The 21,634-nt window shown below is 41.5% G+C and overlaps 1 long non-coding RNA gene across 1 annotated transcript; it reads left to right on the forward strand.

Annotated features, from left to right (window-relative positions):
- Positions 1–13,901: 13,901 nt before the first annotated feature.
- On the forward strand, positions 13,902–18,179 carry LOC139029066 (uncharacterized). The gene is made up of 2 exons (XR_011481335.1): positions 13,902–17,582; positions 17,658–18,179. It is a non-coding gene; the product is annotated as an uncharacterized lncRNA (long non-coding RNA).
- Positions 18,180–21,634: the final 3,455 nt, after the last annotated feature.

The following is a 21,634-nucleotide window of genomic DNA, read 5'->3' on the forward strand; positions in this document are numbered from 1 at the left end:
TAATGCTCATTCTAGAATGCCCTTCTAGCCAATTAGAAAGAGTCTTCAACAATGCTGAGGTATAAATCCATCATATAATGCTGCTATATACCAAGGTGCGGATTATGTCTATGGTGTATGGTGCTGTCTATGGTGCTGATTCTGTATGATGGAGAAAAAGGGTTTTGATTCTATGGTGCATTGTATGGTACTGTTCATGGTGCAGAATCTGCCTTGTGTACTTCCCTCTGGCCCTGAATTTGGATCTGTCTGATACTGATCCGTTGTGCTTCTGACTCCTGATTTGGTCTATTGAACTAATTCCCTCTGTCAGTAAAGCTGTCCATGGCCCTGATTCGAAAAGTTCCATGAAGGGGAATTCAAGGGAAGCAATATAGTCTATTCTACTACCTGAGCCCCCCCAAATACACACACAACGCACGCAGGCAGACACACACACCGCTTTTTTTGGTGAATTTTTGGGGAGTAAAAAGGTATTCCCATTCAAAATCCTATTTTCCCTAACCCCTAAAACTAAACCTAACGCTAACCCTCAACCTTAACTCCAAACCCCAAACCCTAAACCTAACTCCTAAACCTAACCCTAAAATGAACCCTAACCCTTAACCCTAGCTTTAACCTCAAACCATAAACCTAACCCTTTAACCTAAAATATCCTTTTAACAAATTCAGGGCCTGACAAAAGTCCTTTTCAAAAAATGTCTTATTTTCCTACCTCGTCAGGCCATTTTGTTGACACACGCACACGCACACGCACACGCACACACACGCACACGCACACACACAACAAATCAAGTCTATGATCCAACACAACCCCTATAAACGATTGGCTTCACTGTTAGCTAAGAGGAGAACAGTGGCACAGTTTCAGGAAAAGGAAAAACAATTACTTTAATCCTATCTATTTTACTGTATCCCCCAACCCCATAAATGTGCAAAAAGCCCCCCTACTACAGTTCTGCAATATTATCTCCTCCAATAGCACTGCCTGGATAACTGGGTGCCGCTAGGAAATTACAGTAGGTTGAGTCCCTCCATATTTCCTGTTAATGCTTCCAGATTAAATCGTAATATGATTTATCCTTTGGCTCACCAGCAGCCCCCTCTCAACCCTCTCTCTCCCTCCCTCAAGCTGTTATTATCAAATCAAATCAAATTGTATTGGTCACATACACATGGTTAGCAGATGTTAATGCGAGTGTAGCGAAATGCTTGTCCTTCTAGTTCCGACTGTGCAGTAATAACTAACAAGTAATAGAACAATTTCACAACAGTTACCTTATACACACAAGTGTAAAGGAATGAATAAGAATATGTTGTGGTGGTTAATTTCTGTATTACCAAATGAGGAGAGAGACAAACTTCGCACACCAGTCAGAGTTATACTTAAACTACATCTTTAATAATAATAGCTTTGCAATAGCATTTGACTTTCAACAATTCACTATTTCTAATGAACCGTTGAGAGTGTCAACATAATGGCTACTGAGATCTTTTATAGCAAAGATCCACCCCCCTAGTCGACATGACAAACCACAGATATTAGGAACTGTTCACAAAGAAAGACTTTTACTTAAGAGAGGAGTATCCCATAGCCAGATAGCATTCGTTATAAATTATCGTTCAGTTTGGTCCTTAAGACGAGGTTCTAATCTCGTTCCTGGTACTTCATAGTACAAAAACACCAACTCATCCAATGGCATATATCAATTGTCAACTCTAGATACTCCCATCTCAAGTAAACCCCCCCTTGACCCCACTCCTGGACAAGCTCACTGAGGGGAGTGAGCCTCTAGGTCATACACTATCCCAGGATAAGTGTAAGATCAGAGAGGACATACAATGTTTCCAGACACTGCCATACACCTCCCCCCAATGGGAAAAGGAGGGAGTGACTGGCGCACAGACATTGTGGAGACAAGTAATTGGTTCCCCATTAATCACGCCATCCCTTCACATGGTTTAAGAATAGGTAAAGACACATTCACATATGAAGACAATGTTCCATTCTGTCCTCTTCCCTTTCTGACATTCTGCATAGCACCAGGGACATGTGAAAGACAAGCCTGACCTCTCCCCTCTCTGGGCCCCAAGTGACTGAGCCCTAGCTGAGGGAAAAGTGCAACTGCCAACACTATAGTCCAAAGGGATATTTTCTAATGACAAGTATATCACATAAGCATATTATGCAAATAAACATCTTAATTATCTATGTTACCCAACTAATTCTGATTCATCCGCCACAATGTACATATAAATATATGGATGAGCGATGGCCGTGCGGCATAGGCAAGATGCAGTAGATGGTATAGAGTACAATATATACATATGAGATGAGTAAGGTATGTAAACATTATATAAAGTGGCATTGTTTAAAGTGACTAGTGATACATTTATTACATCCAATTGTTGATTATTAAAGTGGCTAGAGATTTGAGTCAGTATGTAGGCAGCAGCCACTCAATGTTAGTGAACAGTCTGATGGCCTTGAGATAGAAGCTGTTTTTCAGTCTCTCGGTCCCAGCTTTGATGCACCTGGTTGTTGTCCTTGATGATCTTTTTGGCCTTCCTGTGACATCGGGTGGTGTAGGTGTCCTGGAGGGCAGTTAGTTTTCCCCCGGTGATGCGTTGTGCAGACCTCACTACCCTTTGGAGAGCCTTACGGTTGTGGGCAGAGCAGTTGCCGTACCAGGCGGTGATACAGCCCGACAGGATGCTCTCGATTGTGCATCTGTAAAGGTTTGTGAGTGTTTTTGGTGACAAGCCAAATTTCTTCAGCCTCCTGAGGTTGAAGAGGCGCTGTTGCGCCTTCTTCAACACGCTGTCTGTGTGGGTGGACCATTTCAGTTTGCCCGTGATGTGTACGCCGAGGAACTTAAAACGTTCCACCTTCTCCACTACTGTCCCTTCGATGTGGATAGGGGGGTGCTCCCTCTGCTGTTTCCTGAAGTCCACGATAATCTCCTTTGTTTTGTTGACGTTTAGTGTGAGGTTATTTTCCTGACACCACACTCCGAGGGCCCTCACCTCCTCCATGTAGGCCGTCTCGTCATTGTTGGTAATCAAGCCTACCACTGTAGTGTTGTCTGCAAACTTGACGATTGAGTTGGAGGCGTGCATGGCCACACAGTCATGGGTAAACAGGGAGTACGGAAGGGGGCTGAGAACGCACCCTTGTGGGGCCCCAGTGTTGAGGATCAGCGGGGTGGAGATGTTGTTTCCTACCCTCACCACCTGGGGGCGGCCCATCAGAAAGTCCAGTGTCTCGAGCTTAATGACGAGTTTGGAGGGTACTATGGTGATAAATGCTGAGCTGTAATCAATGAACAGCATTCTTACATAGGTATTCCTCTTGTCCAGATGGGTTAGGGCAGTGCGCAGTGTGATTGCGTCGTCTGTGGACCTATTGGGGTGGTAAGCAAATTTGAGTGGGTCTAGGGTGTCAGGTAGGGTGGAGGTGAAATGATCCTTGACTAGTCTCTCAAAGCACTTCATGATGACAGAAGTGCTATGGGGCGATAGTCGTTTATCTCAGTTACCTCAGCTTTCTTGGGAACAGGAACAATAGTGGCCCTCTTGAAGCGTGTGGGAACAGCAGACTGGGATAGGAATTGATTGAATATGTCCATAAACACACCAGCCAGCTGGTCTGCGCATGCTCTGAGGACGCGGCTATGGGTGCCGTCTGGGTCGGCTGCCTTGCGAGGGTTAACACGTTTAAATGTTTTACTCACGTTGGCTGCGGTGAAGGAGAGCCCGCAGGTTTTGGTAGCGGGCCGTGTCAGTGGCACTGTATTGTCCTCAAAGTGAGCAAAGAAGTTGTTTAGCTTGTCTGGGAGCAAGACGTTGGTGTCCGCGACGGGGCTGGTTTTCTTTTTGTAATCCGTGATTGACTGTAGACCCTGCCACATACATCTCGTGTCTGAGTTGTTGAATTGCGACTCTACTTTGTCTCTATACTGACACTTAGCTTGTTTGATTGCCTTGCGGAGGAAATAGCTACACTGTTTGTATTCGGTCATGTTTCCGGTCGCCTTGCCATGATTAAAAGCAGTGGTTTGCGCTTTCAGTTTTGCGCGAATGCTGCCATCAATCCACGGTTTCTGGTTGGGGAAGGTTTTAATAGTCACCGTGGGTACAACATCACCGATGCACTTGCTAATAAACTCCCTCACCGAATCAGCGTATACATCAATGTTGTTGTCTGAGGCTTTCCGGAACATTTCCTAGTCCACGTGATCGAAGCAATCTTGAAGCGTGGAATCAAATTGGTCGGACCAGCATTGAACAGACCTGAGCACGGGCGTTTCCTGTTTTAGTTTCTGTCTATAGGCTGGGAGCAACAAAATGGAGTCGTGGTCAGATTTGCAGAAAGGAGGGTGAGGGAGGGCTTTGTATGCATCACGTAGCAATGATCCAGAATTTTGCCAGCCCGGGTCGGGCATTCGATATGCTGATTAAATTTAGCGAGCCTTGTTTTKAGATTAGCCTTGTTAAAATTCCCAGCTACAATACATGCCGCCTCAGGATATGTGGTTTCCAATTTACATAGAGTCCAATGAAGTTCTTTCAGTGCCGTCGAGGTGTCTGCTTGGGGGGGATATACATGGCTGTGATTATAATCGAAGAGAATTCTCTTGGTAGATAATGCGGTCGGCATTTGATCGTAAGGAATTCTAGGTCAGGTGAACAAAAGGACTTGAGTTCCTGTATGTTGTTATGATCACACCACGACTCGTTAATCATAAGGCATACACCCCCGCCCTTGTTCTTACCAGAGAAATGTTTGTATCTGAAGGCGCGATGCGTGAAGAAACCGGGTGGCTGTACCGACTCTGATYATGTATCCCGAGTGAGCCATGTTTCTGTGGAACAGAGAATGTTACAATCTCTGATGTCTCTCTGGAAGGCAACCCATGCTCGAATGTTGTCTACCTTGTTGTCAAGAGACTGGACATTGGCAAGTAGTATACTCGGGWACGGTGAGCGATGTGCCCATCTATGGAGCCTGACCAGAAGACCGCAGCGTCTGCCTGTTCTGCGGCGCAGTTGTTTTGGGTCGCCTACTGGSATCCGATCCATTGTCCTGGGTGGTGGTCCAAACAGAGGATCCGCTTCAGGAAAGTTGTATTCCTGGACGTAATGTTGGTAAGTTAACGTTGCTCTTATATCCAATAGTTTCTCCCTGCTGTATGTAATAAGACTTAAGATTTCCTGGGGTAACAGTGTAAGAAATAATACCTAAAAAAACAAAATAATGTATAGTTTCCTAAGAACGCGAAGCGAGGCGACCATCTCTGTCGGCGCCATATCTTCTGCATTACCCTGGCAGCCTCTGCAGAATTGTTTATCACTCCACCCTAATCTCTTTCTCTCTCTTCTTTGTGTGAGTGCTTGCCTTTATTGTCTCGATCTATTCAGTGCTACAGTGTATTTCGTATTTCTTCTCCCCACCCCATCCACTCTCTAGAATCCACAGTTGAAACAATAACAAAAAGCTGGTTAAAAGCTGAAGAATGGGCCTGGAGAAATGTAACCGCTCTTAAATTCATAGACAGAGTCATGGATGTAAGGACGTATCATCCATGACCAAATTATAGTTCTAACCATGTTTTGAGGCTATACAGTGTTTGTTTACATTTACGTTGTTACCAATATTGTTGTAAAAAAAGCTTATATTTTGGGTTCTGATGGGGTCCGACAGTTGAACCAAGCTCATGGGGCATTTTTAAGTTATATTGTTCAAGAATCGATGGGTATATATCAATAATTTATAAGTAAAAAAAATGGATGTAGCAACTAAGGATTCTAGCTTTTAGAAACAGGTAGGATACAAAACATTTTGGGGGAGGGGTCCAATACAATAACTTGTTCCATTCCCATCAACATTATGTATCCCTTTCTTACAGATCTGGAACTGGCTAGATAGACAGGGTATGTAGTGTATAAGCAGGCATATGATTATAACTCCACTTAGGCCAGCCAGTCGGCCATATTACTTGACCTTATTTAACTTCTTGGAACTATAGGGGGTGCTGTTCRGCATTAGCATATTTGGGTCTCCAAATTAAACTGCCTCGTGCTAAATTCTTGATCGTACAATATGCATATTATTGTTATTATTGGATAGAAAACACCTTCTAGTTTCTATAGAAGTTGGAATTTTGTCTCTGAGTGGTACAGAACAATATCTACAGCACTTTTCATGACAGGGTTCAGATTTCAGAAATGGTTACCCTGATCTGGAGTGTTTTTTAAGGCGACAGTGAATGCTATGAAGAAACCGACACTGCCTACGTCTTCCTCTGGGTGTCTGTACGTCATCACGTTTTGAATGAAATCGATGGGACATTCACAGCCATTATAAAAGACCAAAATGTATAGGGACGCCCTTTCTCGTCGTGCGCCTGAAGCGTGAAGGCCATCGGACTTGCCTCGTTCCAAATCGTTGTCTAACCAGCAATATTTCTGTGGTCATGTTTTCAGTCGTTATAGTTGTTAAAAACATCAAATGTAGTAATTTGAACCGTTTTATAGCAATTTATATCCGTTTAGTGCGATTTTGAGGAATTTATTTGTTGTGCACTCTGAAACTTTGGACACGTTTTGTGGGTGTCGGTCGTGGTGTGACATTTCGAAGGACAGAGGACATCTATCGACCAAAAGACGTTATAACATAGAAAGGATACATTGCCCAAGAATCTGATGGAAGAACAGCTCAAAGTAAGCAATATTTAATATGATAAATCGTGTTTCTGTCGAAAATATTTTAACGCATTTTCGCCATTTGTTTGGTATAGCTCACTTGGCGAACCCTGTATTGAAAAGTAAGGATAATTTTAAAAATGTAATCAGCGGTTGCATTAGAACAATTTGTCTTTCGATTCCTGTCAACCCTGTATTTTTTAGTCACAGTATATGATTAGCTTTCAATTAAACTAGATCACTCTGATAGTACGTCAGACATATTTGAGGCTTGATTTCCTAGTATTTTATGTGTAACCACGGTTTGTATGTGGCTAAATATGCACCTTTTCGAACAAACTGGTATATGTATATGTAAAATGATGTTACAGGAGTGTCACGGAAGAATTCTGAGAAGGGTAGTGAAAAAATTAATATATTTTGGCGGTGATTACGTTATAGCGCTCTTTGGCTGAATCGATGCTCTGGTAACGTTTGCACATGTGGTATGCTAACTTATCGATTTATTGTGTTTTCGCTGAAAAAACGCTTAGAAAATCTGAAAATATGGTCTGAAATCACAAGAACTGGGTCTTTCCATTGCTATGCTTTGTCTATTTTTATGAAATGTTTTATGATGAGTAAATTGTCATACACGTTCTCTATCTAGTAATTCTAGTCGATTTGTGTGATGGTCGGTGCAATTGTAAACTGTGATTCTACCTGAAATATGCACTTTTTCTAACAAAAACTATCCTATACCATGAATATGTTATCAGACCTTCATCTGAAGAGGTTTTTTTCTTGGTTAGTGGATATCAATAATCTTAGTTGAGCCGCAATTGGTGTGCACCTGAAGGAGTAAGAAACTGATGGAGTTAGAATAGTGGTGTATTGCTAACGTGTTTAGCTTAATAGATTTACATATTTGTCTTTCCCTGTAAAACATTTTAAAAATCTGAAATGGTGGCTTTATTCACAAGATCTGTATCTTTCATCTGGTGTCTTGGACTTGTGATTTAATGATATTTAGATGCTACTATCTACTTGTGAAGCTATGCTAGCTATGCTAATCAGTGTGTGGGGGGGTGGGGGGTGCTCCCGGACCCGGGGTAGAGGCTCGTTAGAGGTTAATCCCTTTAGATCTCTGAAGGAGTCAACCAGGACAGAGGGGAAGGGGGAGAATAATATGAATGGAATTGGGCCATTGATTGGAACAGAGTGCAAAAGGTCCAACCAGTTCAATTTTGACAAGAAGTGCAACCTTGTTCATTAACGTTGCTCTCCTGGTTTGCCCAAACCCCACTCTTCCAGCCTGATAATAACAATAAAGTAAGCAAGTCACACACTGTAAATGCTCCCAAAAATTTAATGGGTATACCTGACCTAATCAACACTTCTCAGTGCCTTTTCTGGGAAGAATTGTCATAAAGCATGCATTGAGCTGATTATTTAACTAATCTTTATTATGAAAATAGAATCCATTCTATACTGAACAGATTACACATACAGTATTTCTGTAAAACCGCAAAGTACACATGCTGTACTCATGGACTGCCTTTGTATACCTGATCTGATCTGTGATTCTGATCTGTTGCTCAGGGTTTGGCTGCTTCTACTCAGCACTGAGAAATTGATCCACAGCAACACACTCACACAATTGGACCAAGTACTGTCCGGGAAAATGTATGGAATAAAAAGTACATTATTTTCATTAGGAATGTAGTGAAGTAAAAGTTGGCAAAAATATAAAGAGTAATGTACAGATACCCCAAAAACTACTTAAGTAGTACTTTAAAGTAGTACTTTAAAGTATTTTTTACTTAAAGTACTTTACACCACTGATGTCTAGGGTGGAGGCCCTATGGGCGTCACACTCTCTTTCTCCTCTCTTTCTCACTCTGTCTACCAGCTGAGCTCTAGTGAAGAGGGTGGATGCCCTAGTGGTTTATGTCGGGTGTCTGTCTGCAGTCAGTGGACCTACAGTGGCAAGAAAAAGTATGTGAACCCTTTGGAATTATCTGGATTTCTGCATATATTGGTCATAAAATTTGATCTGATCTTCCTCTAAGTCACAACAGACAAACATAGTGTGCTTAAACTAATAACACACAAATTATTGTATCTTTCTTGTCTATATTGAATACATKATTTAAACATTCACAGTGTAGTTTGGAAAAAGTATGTTAACCCCTAGGCTAATGACTTCTCCAAAAGCTAATTGGAGTCAGGAGTCAGCTAACCTGGAGTACAATCATTGAGACGAGATTGGAGATGTTGGTTAGAGATTCCCTGCCCTTTAAAAAAACACTCACAAAATTTGAGTTTGCTATTCACATGCCTCGAACAAAAGAGATCTCAGAAGACCCAAGATTAATAATTGTTGACTTGCATAAAGCTGGAACGGGTTACAAAAGTATCTCTAAAAGCGTTGATGTGCATCAGTCCACGGTAAGACAAATAGTCTATAAATGGAGAAAGTTCAGGACTGTTGCTACTCTCCCTAGGAGTGGCCGTCCTGCAAAGATGACTGCAAGAGCACAGCGCAGAATGCTCAATGAAGTTAAGAAGAATCCTAGTGTTAGCTAAAGACTTACAGAAATCTCTAGAACATGCTAACATCTCTGTTGACAASTCTACAATACGTAACACACTAAACAAGAATGGTGTTCATGGGAGGACACCACGGAAGAAGCCCAAAAAAACATTGCTGCACGTCTGAAGTTTGCAAAAGTGCACCTGGATGTTTCACAGCGGTACTGGCAAAATATTCTGTGGACAGATGAAACTACAATTGAGTTGTTTGGAAGGAACACAACACTGTGTGGAGAAAAAAGGCACAGCACACCAACATCAAAACCTCATCCCAACTGTAAAGTATGTTGGAGGGAGCATCATTGTTTGGGGCTGCTTTGCTGCCTCATGGCCTGGACAGCTGGCTATCAACAACAGAAAAATTGAATTTCCAAATTAATCAAGACATTTTGCAGGAGAATGTTAGGCTGTCTGTCCGCTAATTGAAGTTCAACAGAAGTTGGGTGATGCAATAGGACAACGACCCAAAAGACAGAAGTAAATCAACAACAGAATGGCTTCAACAGAAGAAAATACGTCTTCTGGAGTGGCCCAGTCAGAGTCCTGACCTCAACCAGATTGAGATGCTGTGGCATGACCTCGAGAGCAGATCACATCAGACATCCCAAGAATATTGCTGAACTGAAACAGTTTTCTAAAGAGGAACGGTCCAAAATTCCTCCTGACCGTTGTGCAGGTCTGATCCACAACTTACAGAAAATGTTTGGTTGAGGTTATTGCTGCCAAAGGAGGGCCAACCTGTTATTAAATCCAAGAGTTCACATACTTTTCCAACCCTGCACTGTGAATGTTTACACGGTGTGTTCAATAAAGACATGAAAACMTATAATTGTTTGTGTGTTATTAGTTTAACCTCTAGTTTAACCTCTTAAGCAGACTGTGTTTGTCTATTGTTGTGACCTAGATGAAGATTTATGCAGATATCCAGGTATTTCCAAAGGGTTCACATACTTTTTCTTGCCACTACAACATTTCATAAACAAGCTATAATGCTTGTTATACATGCACAACTTCTCTCCACATAAATGTTTTATTTGGAATAACAGTGATATTAGATATAGAAATAGAACCTTGTCTTTCATAAATGATTTGCCAATAACATCTTTGTGGTTAATCAACTTATAAATGATAATGGTAGTCTTTATACTTACAGTTATTTATTACCCAAATTATAACTTTGTTATGTTTTATAAAGAATATATAATTTTAATGAAAGCTGTTCCCAATGGAAACCTTACTTTACTGAAGGATCGATTAAGCTTTTCATTACATGTACTAAGTTACAGTGATAGTGTAGAAATTAATGGCATCAATACATTAGATAAGAAATGTAACAACAATTTAGCCAGTTAAATTAACAGGAAGTTTACCTCTGCTTCAATTCTTCAATGGGCATCTTCATTTGATGTGAAATGACTAATCCACATAAATATTTGATAACTAATAAAGAGAAGTCTCTTCAATTGTGAGACTCTGCTGTAGAGCTCATCACTCCCCCTAATTGGGAGGGGTCCAGAGACAATTACTCGATGCCGACACGTTTTTCTAGCTAATTTACACACTGACGCTATGTTGCGCTTGGTGACCTCTGACTGTCTCATCCTAACATTGTTGGTTCCGATATGGATAACAAAATATCCCTATACCCTGTACACTCACCAGTTTTAGCCTTAGCCAGCACCATCTTCAGGTGAGGCTTTACGTCGGTAGCCCTAACCCCTGGTAAACAGTGTATGATCGCTGGATGATTTGGATGTCTTCACTATTATTCTACAATGTAGAWAATAGTAAAAAATTAAGAGAAACCCTTGAATGAGTAGGTGTGTCAAAACTTTTGACTGGTACTGTATATAACCTATAAAATACTGCATGCTGTACTCTTTACCATTTCTGTAATGATGATAATGATGTTTTAAAATGCAAGAAATCTATCCTAATTAAAATCCACAGTGTCTTGAGAAGAACTGTTACTAGAATGTAGCTTTTGTGAATAGAAAAATGAGACTATATTGCATTTATTTTGTGAATGTTTGCATGGGGAAATATTTTGGACAGATATGAAAATATATATTAGTGATTAGATGGGGAWACCTATAAAGCATTACCAAATGTGATATTACTTTTTATTTTACATACACTCACAGTGACTGCCAATACATTGTGAACTAAATTAAGTTTATGGGTAAAACACCCCTTTTCAAAATGTTTCTAATTCATTTCACAATATTATATAACATCCCTAAAATATATAAATACCAAATTATAAAATAATGTATACTGTATTTGTCAAAATGTAACTTGTCTATAGCATAATATACATCTTTTGTGTCTCTCTAGATTCATTTATTTAGAAAATTGTCGGTTATGTGTGATATCTGTATATTGTTTTTTACAATGTTCATATAATGCAATAAAAAAATGTAAAAACACGTGCATGCACACACGTAGATCAATGGAATGGAGCTTGTAGCTGCCTTAAACCCGTAAATGCATTATCGCACTCGACTCCTCATCTGATTGGTCGAGTAGGCGGGCTTRGACTTTGTGGCTGTGGTAACTAGTGATGACCCAATTTTTGACAGACTGGACAAACAAAAGTTAACCAAATCATTGATGGATCACTAATACGTTCTGTGGAGAGAAAAAAGTGATTCCAATATTTGCATAATAGTTGGGATTGGAGGATAACTGTGAGGGTGATCGAATCAGGATCAAATTCTCTGTTCTCAAGCTCATTGATAGAATGCTAATATTTGAAGACGGCAGAAAGGCCAGTTTCTTTGGCACATTACAAGGACTACAGGAAGTGGATAAGCTAAAGAGACTGGGGGGGTATTCCAGAAAGATTGTTTAACAAATTCAGGATTCCCTGAACATATCCGGCTTCTCTTAACCAGATAAGGGAGTCCACAATTTCTTGGTTCCAGAACGGCTACTTTTCGTTTAAGTAATTAGGCTAAACGAAGCTCAGACTGGTTGATCAAACAACTGGCAAGCCCAATATTTCACATACAGTCTACTTGCGGTCTGTCTCGCCGACATTTGCAACTTTGCTTCAATATTCAAATTCGACCTCCAGCTGTCGCATAGTAATGGACGTGTCGGGATGAGACAGACAGGCAGGCAGTTTTTCTCAGCCAGTCGAAATTATGAATCAGCATTATTTATATTGATACTGTGAGGATCTGTGTTTATTGCGCTATAACCCAATACTATAACACATGTGATTGAATATTAGCAAATGTTGGTCTGGGTTCCTGTGTGTGTGCTGGAAGTAACATTTTGCCCCAGATAAGTGTGCTGAGAAGCTGTGGTTAACCTTGAGCGAGAACAGTATGCTTTCTATGCAGGTGCAAATAGCTCAAACAATGTTACAGAACTGTCTGAACTCAGTCTCTAGGGTGTGGGAGCGTAATCTARACAGCAACAGCGCCGGACACCAAGGAGCGCCAAGAGGCTGGGACCAGCCTGAGTGCCGGCGATAGGCTGAGCAAGTTTAAACCACGCTCAGCCTCTACTGTGATAGGCCAACAGASGGGTTGGAACTACGTCTATCACAGTATAAGAACAGCTGTTTACTTACATCCTGACAGTTTTCTGTTCTACCCTGCGAGGTTTTACAGTGAACCCGTATATACGAAAATTGCATTTACCATTTATCGCTTGAGTTTAATAAAAATACTTAAAGTATATTCGGTGACTCTGAATCACATTTTGTCCTGATACCAGATTGAATTGACGCAATCCTTAATATGGTGACCCTGACGTGATCTGGTTGAAGGAATTCGCTGGAGATTGTCCGGCCGATTGACCATTGCTGTCGTCAGACGGGTGTGTCTCACAACTCCAGAKCGGTCAACTAAAAAGGTAAGCAGAAACCTATTGTGAAAAACTAAAGTTCTGCACATTGGCATTATCCAAATTTAGTTTTGTGAGACACCTGTTTGATGTAAGTTACCAAATTCATATGACTACTATAATTGACAATGAACATTGGATTTGATATTGAATGATGTGGTAAATGCAATTTTGAACTTGATCGATCACTCTTATGATATAACTATGAATGTAATGCACTAAATGGATCGGTTGGTGTAACGCGTATCCCAGTTTGTATGAGGGTGGGTCAGCGAACCTGCCAGTGTGAGTGTGGGTAGGATCGCAGTGTAACAGTGAATGTGATGTACCTTTAGTTTGTATGTGGTAAAGTTGGCGAACTTACTGGTGTAAATGAAGATTTGAAAGACTCAAATCGTGTGAATGAGGTACATCTGATATTAGTCGACGTACTGAATATCATTTTGAATGATCTACGGATAAAATAACAGGCCAATAGATTTAAGGGACCTGTGTTACATTGGATGGTTACCGAGTGAATGTAGTGCATTGGATATCAGGTTGGTGTAACGCTGATACCAGGTTTGTCTGATAGGATTAAAGAGCCGGGTTATATGGTTAAGAGTTGGGAAAGGACTATAGAYATATAATATTACATWAAAAAACTWAAAAAACTAAGCCCAAATGTATAATATTATTGACTCCGAATTATACTACAATTGATCAAATTTCCCGGTGAAATGGCTAATCAGGAGGTTGATAAAGTACTGAAAACATTAAAATCAGCGTTGGAAAAGACGGAAAGGAGTGAAGGAAGAGAGGAGAAAAAATGTATAGAGAGTGGATAGGGGAAGGCAGTATTAACGCGCCGGTAGAATATTTGAGTAAATCTAATGCCCAAAGTGGAGAAAGATGTACGAATTTGAGAGAAGTATAGATGTAGAAAGAGAGCGGACAGACAGGAATCGAATAAGTATTGCTACTCTAGGGAAAGTCAGGAAAGATTTAACTGAACTAGGACAGGATTTAGCAAACTTGTTGAGAGTGGAAAACGGAGGGAGAGTTACGAAGGGGGTAAACTTAAAGATGCCATGGAGAAGGCAAAACTAAAGAAGCGCATAGGGTTGGCTATGCTGGAGAAACTTTTTGCCTACAACGCGGGAGACTCGGGGTAGTATTTCAGCCTTGGTACCGAGAGACTGAAATTCATTCTGATTGTAATTCAAACACTGATATGTTTTGCCGGGAGAGATACGGTTAGTTAGTGTTTGTTTAGGATATAAACTGAACGTTTTAATAGCTTGTTTAGGTTAAACTGAAAGACTAATCCATTCTAAATGATAGCGATGCGATTTCGATGTGATACGTTGTGTTGCCTAAATGATCTGCTGGAATAATGTATAGAGACTGGAGTCATATTTAAATTACTAAATCATAGAAGACAGTTAATAACGGAGAGATACGATAAAGTTGTACCCATCGTAATGTTATTATTCTTATGGATTGACTGACATGCGATATAAATTTAGCGAGGTACATGGTGTTTTAAAAGCTTGCAATAGACTTAAAGGTTTGGTTGTTGCTAACTAACGTTGTGATATCATTGAGTTCTAACGTAAAACTGTTTCATAAAGTAGAATACACCATGAATGGGTTTTAGATATAACCATTAAGGAAATTTAAAACTAATATCGTCAGGGTACTCTAAAAAGATGCTAAAGCTAGCAACAAAAATTGCTAGGTGGCCATCACGGATTGTTGGCGCTCACTGGGCTATATTTGGCTATAAGAGAGGAAGGTCAGAATAGTTGAATTGTAAAAGTTTATGATAGCTCTTTATTGATTTTTAGTTCGAATGTCTAGGTAACACCAGTGAAATTTAACAGAAAGTTAAGGTATATTAACATGCCGGTGGAGCTGATTTAATGTTAAAGGGACAGTTATAATTACTAGGTTTTGTTTGTAGTAAACGTTGGGTTTGAGGGGATTTCCATGTTTCCCAGAGACAAGATATCTTAAAGGGGTACACACACATATGGAATATTAGAAGTTTTGTTTTCTGAGTTTTCATAAAAACGTAAATTTTATTAGATAAAGGGTTCTTTATTTTGTCTAATATAGTAAGGAACACTTCTTTAAGGTGGTGGTATGGCTTATGACTTCTGAGGTGACTTTCCGTTGTGGTCTCAACAGCCACATTGGAAAGCCATTTTAATGGAGAATCTAAGGACATTGGCGTCTGAGTTTAAGGTAATTTGATACAACAAGGCGGTGAAATTAATATTATGGATATTGGTGTAGGATGTATTTTCTTAGATGAAAGGTCACTTGAGGGCGCCATTGGTCAACTTATGGAGGTTTGAAGTGCCCACTTCTCTGTTCATTGCACTATGCTTGGCTGTGGAATGGGTATAATGGCTTCAGGGGGGTGATGGAGGTCCATGCCCGAGTTGGGTGCACCCTCTATGCGGCCCCCTACCCCCCCCACACGGGATTGTCCACAAGAGGGCACCATTGGACATTTTAAGCTGATTTTAAGCATATGGGCCTGGGAACACAATGAAAATTAGTTAGGATACGTTTAAAAATAAATAAAAGGTAGACTCATGTTAAGTATTTAGAACATATTTTAAGCCAACAGGGCAGGAAAAAGATGAACATAGAAAAATAGTGATTTTATAAGGCTAACCCATGTTATTGTTAGATAAAATACAGTGGACTCCTGAAGGAGATATTTCATTAGTACAGAAAGCATATGATATGGTTAGCATTCGTTTTGGCCTCATTTGATCATAGTGTGAATAGTATAAAGTGGACGGGGATATATGACATCTGTGGTGATTCAGGATTATTGATAGGATCGAGATAACCTTATTTAACCTATGTAAGGACTTTAGAAATTGCCACCATAGACATGTTTTTTTTTTTTTTTTTTTTTTTTTTATTCCATGGGTTCAGATAACAGTGAGACACTTAGTTAATGTTTGGGACCAAGCTACAGACAGATAGGGGAAAGGGCAGACAGAGGGGCCCTCCCCACACTGCTGAGACCTTGAAGGTTGGGAGCAGAGAGATAGGAGTGACACAGACTGGGTCACAGTTACTGAGGGTAGACAAAGAGGGAATGAAAACTTAGTTGGTTTCAGGAACTAAGGGGCAGCACTGATAACTTTTAAAGTAGATAAGATACTTGACAGAGAATTGTTAGATTTGCGCCAGTATTGATACAAGGGCGGAGCCATGTATCAAAAGGGGGATGGAATAGGGCACTTTGTGGTGTGGCCTATTAGTTAAATATCCCTAGAGTTGGTTTACTAGGATAATAATGGAGGACATTCTAGCTAATCAGATAGAACAAATAGAATTAGGGACCTGAACAAGTAGGCAAAGAAGAAGATATAATCAGATAGAATAAATGAGAAATTGTTTGTTAACCAAACCTGTATGTCCAAGATTTTATGCACTACAGGTGAATTACAGGAGAAGGTGATTCATGCAATCCAGTTGCAATCCAGTCCATGAGGAGAATAGGTGGAATGCAGCCCCGTTGGGAGGGGCCATACCAAGTATTCCTGGTGACAGCCTTTGCGGTGAGAATAGCTGAAAGAGCTACCTGGGAGCATATCACACATTGTAGGAGGGTAAGACACACTGACACTGTCYAACAATCACAGGGGTAGGAGRAGAACCAGAACCAACAGGGTACTGGGGGCCAACTCTCTACTGAAGATTCCCTTATACCCGACCTTTCCCCGCTGTGAGCGTTCATAGAAGTGAAAGTGTGGCTTGGCCTCTGGCTGATGATGTGTTCTCTGGGAGAGGGTGGGGCTTTACAGGACTGCTGGTCGTCCTGAGCTGTCTGATTGGGATACGATGGGGATGGTTACCATCACAGTGCTGCCAAAACCACCACCAGTTCCAACAGGCCAAGGCCAGGTTCAGCCGAACTCCTCCACCACTTCAAGACCGGGTTCCACATCATCACCTAAGCTCTCCAKTCCGGTACAGGTAATAAATGTAAAGGATATCTCAGATAGCGACCAATTGGGGACTGAAACTGGCTATGAGGGTAGGGATAATATGTGYTTAGCCTARATGAGGTATACAGCCAAAACACTTAACAGAAAAGARTGRGTGATCTGTGGACATGCTAGACCTGTTCTGGCTACTCACCCATTTGCCCTAAGCAGTGGGGAAGGTTGGATGTGCATATTGGAGGGTTTTTACCATAACAAGCCAAATTCGACCCWGTGTAAAGCTCTGAGTCTTGTGTTCCCAGAKGTCCCTCCCCAGAAGGCCCCGTGGGGAGTTAAGGCATATGGGGGAGATTACAGCTGTATCACTGGTACAGGTAGGGGTATAAATTATGGGAGGCTCCCTATTGCTGACTGCATCACTAATGTCACTATTAATGCCACCTGGCCCGTTGAAYGGCTGAACCAAACTAGAGGTGTTGCTGATGTATGGTGGATGTGTGGACCTGCCAGGCGGTTGACCCCTATTTTGAAAGGAGACTGGCAGGGCACATGTGCTCTGGCCAGTCTGATAACACCATTGACTATTATTGAGGTTACAGCTAACCAACTCCTGGGATCTGCACATGACACAGAGGCTCGGGACCAACCCAGGAGACGACAGAAACGTGACGCTCCTTGGTCCGAGGTTACAGATAACATCCACACCAACCTGTTGGGGGTCCCAATAGGGGTCCCCCACGAATTCCAGGCATTAAACAGAAATGATGGCCTGTGGCATTTGTTGCCCATTATTGGCCCAGCTATTGTGGATGCTAAGTAAACTGCCTGGATCAATTATATCTACTATAATCAACAACGATTTGTTAACTACACCCACACCGCACTTACGGGGATGGCTGAACAATTGGATGCCACCTCTCGAACCGCTAGACAAAATAGGCTAGCACTAGACATGATTCTGGCCAACCAGGGAGGTGTTTGTAAAATGTTTGGGGAACAATGTTGTACATTTATCCCTAACAATACCAGTCCGGATGGGAGCATTTCAAAAGCTCTGAGCGGGTTGGAAAAGTTATCTGTGGAGATGAYGGGTTTTGCAGGTGTGGAGGAGMGGGGACTGTTCTCCTGGCTGGGTGGCTGGTTTGGTAAGTACACTGCATTGATGGTTACTGGATTTCTGACCCTAATAGTTGTATTTCTTATGTTAATGTGCTGTGCTGCATGTATTATTTAAAACGTTTGAAGTAACTCTTTTACAGATGTTGCGCACGCTGCGGGTTATGATGCCATTGCCTAGTACCTGTTAGTTTGTGTAGCAGGGGGACGCTATGCTAGATGGTTTTATTCTTTTATACAATAAAGGTGTGTTTCTTTTTAATCTTGTATTCTGAGTGTGACACACCCTAAAAGGGTGTCAAAAGGAGGAGTCGAAATGCAACTTAGCATATATCATTTGTTGATTTTTTCTTTTGTTGATTTAAAAAAATAAATAAAAATGTAATTAAAAAATTAATAATAAACTTTTTCTATTTTCATGAAATACTATTAACATATTACTATACCGTTTGGCCGCTGAAGTAAAGGATAATGAGTGAGGCACCCTAAGGTGTTCAAAAGGGGGACTCCTAAAACCTATGTTATCTAATAGTACTAGGTAATGAGAACGTGTTCTGAATGGTCATTAAAGGTTTAAAGTTCCTGGGTTTATCAACAACCTGGTTGTATTTATTGATCATTGAACTTGATGGTTTCTGTTTTAATTTACACCCCTTAGGGGTGTAAAAAGGGGGAATTGTGAGGAACTGTGTGTATTGCGCTATAACCCAATACTATAACACATGTGATTGAATATTAGCAACTGTTGGTCTGGGTTCCTGTGTGTGTGCTGGAAGTAACATTTTGCCCSAGATAAGTGTGCTGAGAAGCTGTGGTTAACCTTGAGCGAGAACAGTAGGCTTTCTATGCAGGTGCAAATAGCTCAAACAATGTTACAGAACTGTCTGACCTCAGTCTCTAGGGTGTGGGAGCGTAATCTACACAGCAACAGCGCCGGACACCAAGGAGCGCCAAGAGGCTGGGACCAGCCTGAGCGCCGGCGATAGGCTGTGCAAGTTTAAACCACGCTCAGCCTCCACTGTGATAGGCCAACAGACGGGTTGGAACTACGTCTATCACAGTATAAGAACAGCTGTTTACTTACATCCTGKCAGTTTTCTGTTCTACCCTGCGAGGTGTTACAGTGAACCCGTATATGAAAATTGCATTTACCATTTATCGCTTGAGTTTAATAAAAATACTTAAAGTATATTCGGTGACTCTGAATCACATTTTGTCCTGATACCAGATTGAATRGACGCAATCCTTAATAATACAAATGCAGCTACTTTGTTGTTATTCTGGCTGCACTGTAAGTTAGCTGTAGTTGGCTAGCTGACAAGCGAGGGATAAGAATGTTGCCAGCCAAAATGGCAATAGAACATTTAGAACTAACGACTGGGTCGTGTCCATAGATACAGAACAAAAAGACAACAACCAGCCGGCTTGGGTAGCAACCCCAGATTTGTGTCGGGACTAAATCTTGTGGACGGATGAAATAGTATGAAGAAATTATTCAAAATAAAGTTTTTAAATTACAATATGTAAATCATTATTTCAATATGTTGGCCACCTGTTGTATAAAAGGGATAATTCCCTCGAAGCCGGTGTATGGCGGATATATTGGTACGGTTTGCCGGCCCGAGACGAAGTCCTAACACCCGTGCCAATATATTCTCAAAACACCGGCTTCTTGGGCGTTATCACTTTAGTAATGCACGGCGAACAATGCATGCTCCGATGTCAATTGGATTTTCTGTAAAGTGGCAGGCCATAGTGACGGACAAGAATCTGATTGGCGGAGAAGTACTATCTTTATTCACCAAGATAGACTAAGATCAAGTTAACCTACTAGGTAGCAGGTTTGCTTCAGAACATTCGTTGCTATGGTTTCAGATCAGGCTATACATCGAGCTCTCTTTCTGGAACAGGAAATTCAAAATTTGCTCAATTTCTGGTTTGACAGATCTTGCTAACTCAATAATCCCGCTTTCTGGAATACCCCTCTGGTTCCCAGGCTAATAATAATGCACTCAGGGGGGCGCTAGAGAGCCTGCTATAGAGTAGACGTGCTTTGCTAGAGCTCCGCTCTATTTTTAAACAAATTCATATTTATCTTAACCTCTCACAACCTAGAACTTCAAACATTGTCTGGCAATATGACAAATGGAAAAGGCACCAAAAAGGGGGCGCTAAACAAGATAATTTTAATGAGATAGACAACGAACCAATTTCAACATCGCCYACCCACGAGGAGTTAGGTGAAGATGCTAGCTCCCAAGAGTTCCCCACAGATCCTACTCAACGTGACATACTGGCTGCCATAAACTCACTAAGCAAGAAGGTGGACACAAGGTTGGCTGATATCTCAGAGTATTGGGACTTTGACTGAAACTGTGAAGGCAACTAAGGGAAGGGTGCATGAGGTTGAGCAGACGACAGTCGATCACGAGGCCAGGCTACAGGACATAGAGAAACAGTGCGCAACGTTCAAAAATGACAACAAAACKCTGAAAGCCCGACTGGAAATGCTKGAGTTGCATTCAAGACGCCAGAACATCCGAATATTTGGGATCCAAGAGGACACTGAGAAAGGGAAACCCACTGAATTTGTCTCGGAGCTGATACTGGCATTGCTGGGGAGTGAACACTTCAYAACCGCCATCCTGATTGACCGCGCACACAGATCACAGGTAACAAAGCCGGCCAAGGGCGCGCCACCAAGGCCATTCATTGTACGGCTGCACTATCCCCAGACCAGGGATCTTATCCTCAAGCTGGCTAGTCAAAAGTTCCCCCTTAATTACAACAGACCCAGGGTGTCTTTCTACCCAGATCTTACTTTGGAGGTGAGGAACCAACAGAAAGAGTATGATGAGTTACYCAACAAATGCAGGGCGGCCAACATCCGATATGGATTCCTCTTCCCAGCCCGGTTTAAGGTGACAGTCGAGGGATCAACATGTACGTTTGACAACCCAAAAGAGGCCTATCTGTTCTTGTCAAGCAAGTTCCCTGGCTGAGGATACAGAACGGCTGTGTCAACCGGCTAAATGGCCAAATACAGGCCAGGAATGTGTTTGAATTTCCTGCCTACGTCTTTTCGATCAGAAATTGGGACTTATATGATGGGTGAGATGTTGTGGCTTATATAGCATTGTTTAGCCTATCATGTTTTAGCGCCACTCACCCCCTAACGTGAGAGTTAGGTGTTATTTAATATTAGTTTATATGCGGAGCATCTATAGACGACGAGTTAGTTCAAGCTGTATGTCTAGACACCCTAAGGTTTGTGTGTTAGTCAAGGAGTGCTTCGTTTGGGGATGTCACTCAGTAAAGGGACGAGCGGGGGGATGGGGTCTGTGTTTTATGTTCACATTTATTAATACAGGTGCCATGACAAGCTCCCGCACGGCGGGATGTTTTTCTTTAGGGCTTTGTATGAC

This window comes from Salvelinus sp. IW2-2015, linkage group LG17 (assembly GCF_002910315.2).
Source record: "Salvelinus sp. IW2-2015 linkage group LG17, ASM291031v2, whole genome shotgun sequence".
In the NCBI taxonomy this organism is placed as follows: domain Eukaryota; kingdom Metazoa; phylum Chordata; class Actinopteri; order Salmoniformes; family Salmonidae; genus Salvelinus; species Salvelinus sp. IW2-2015.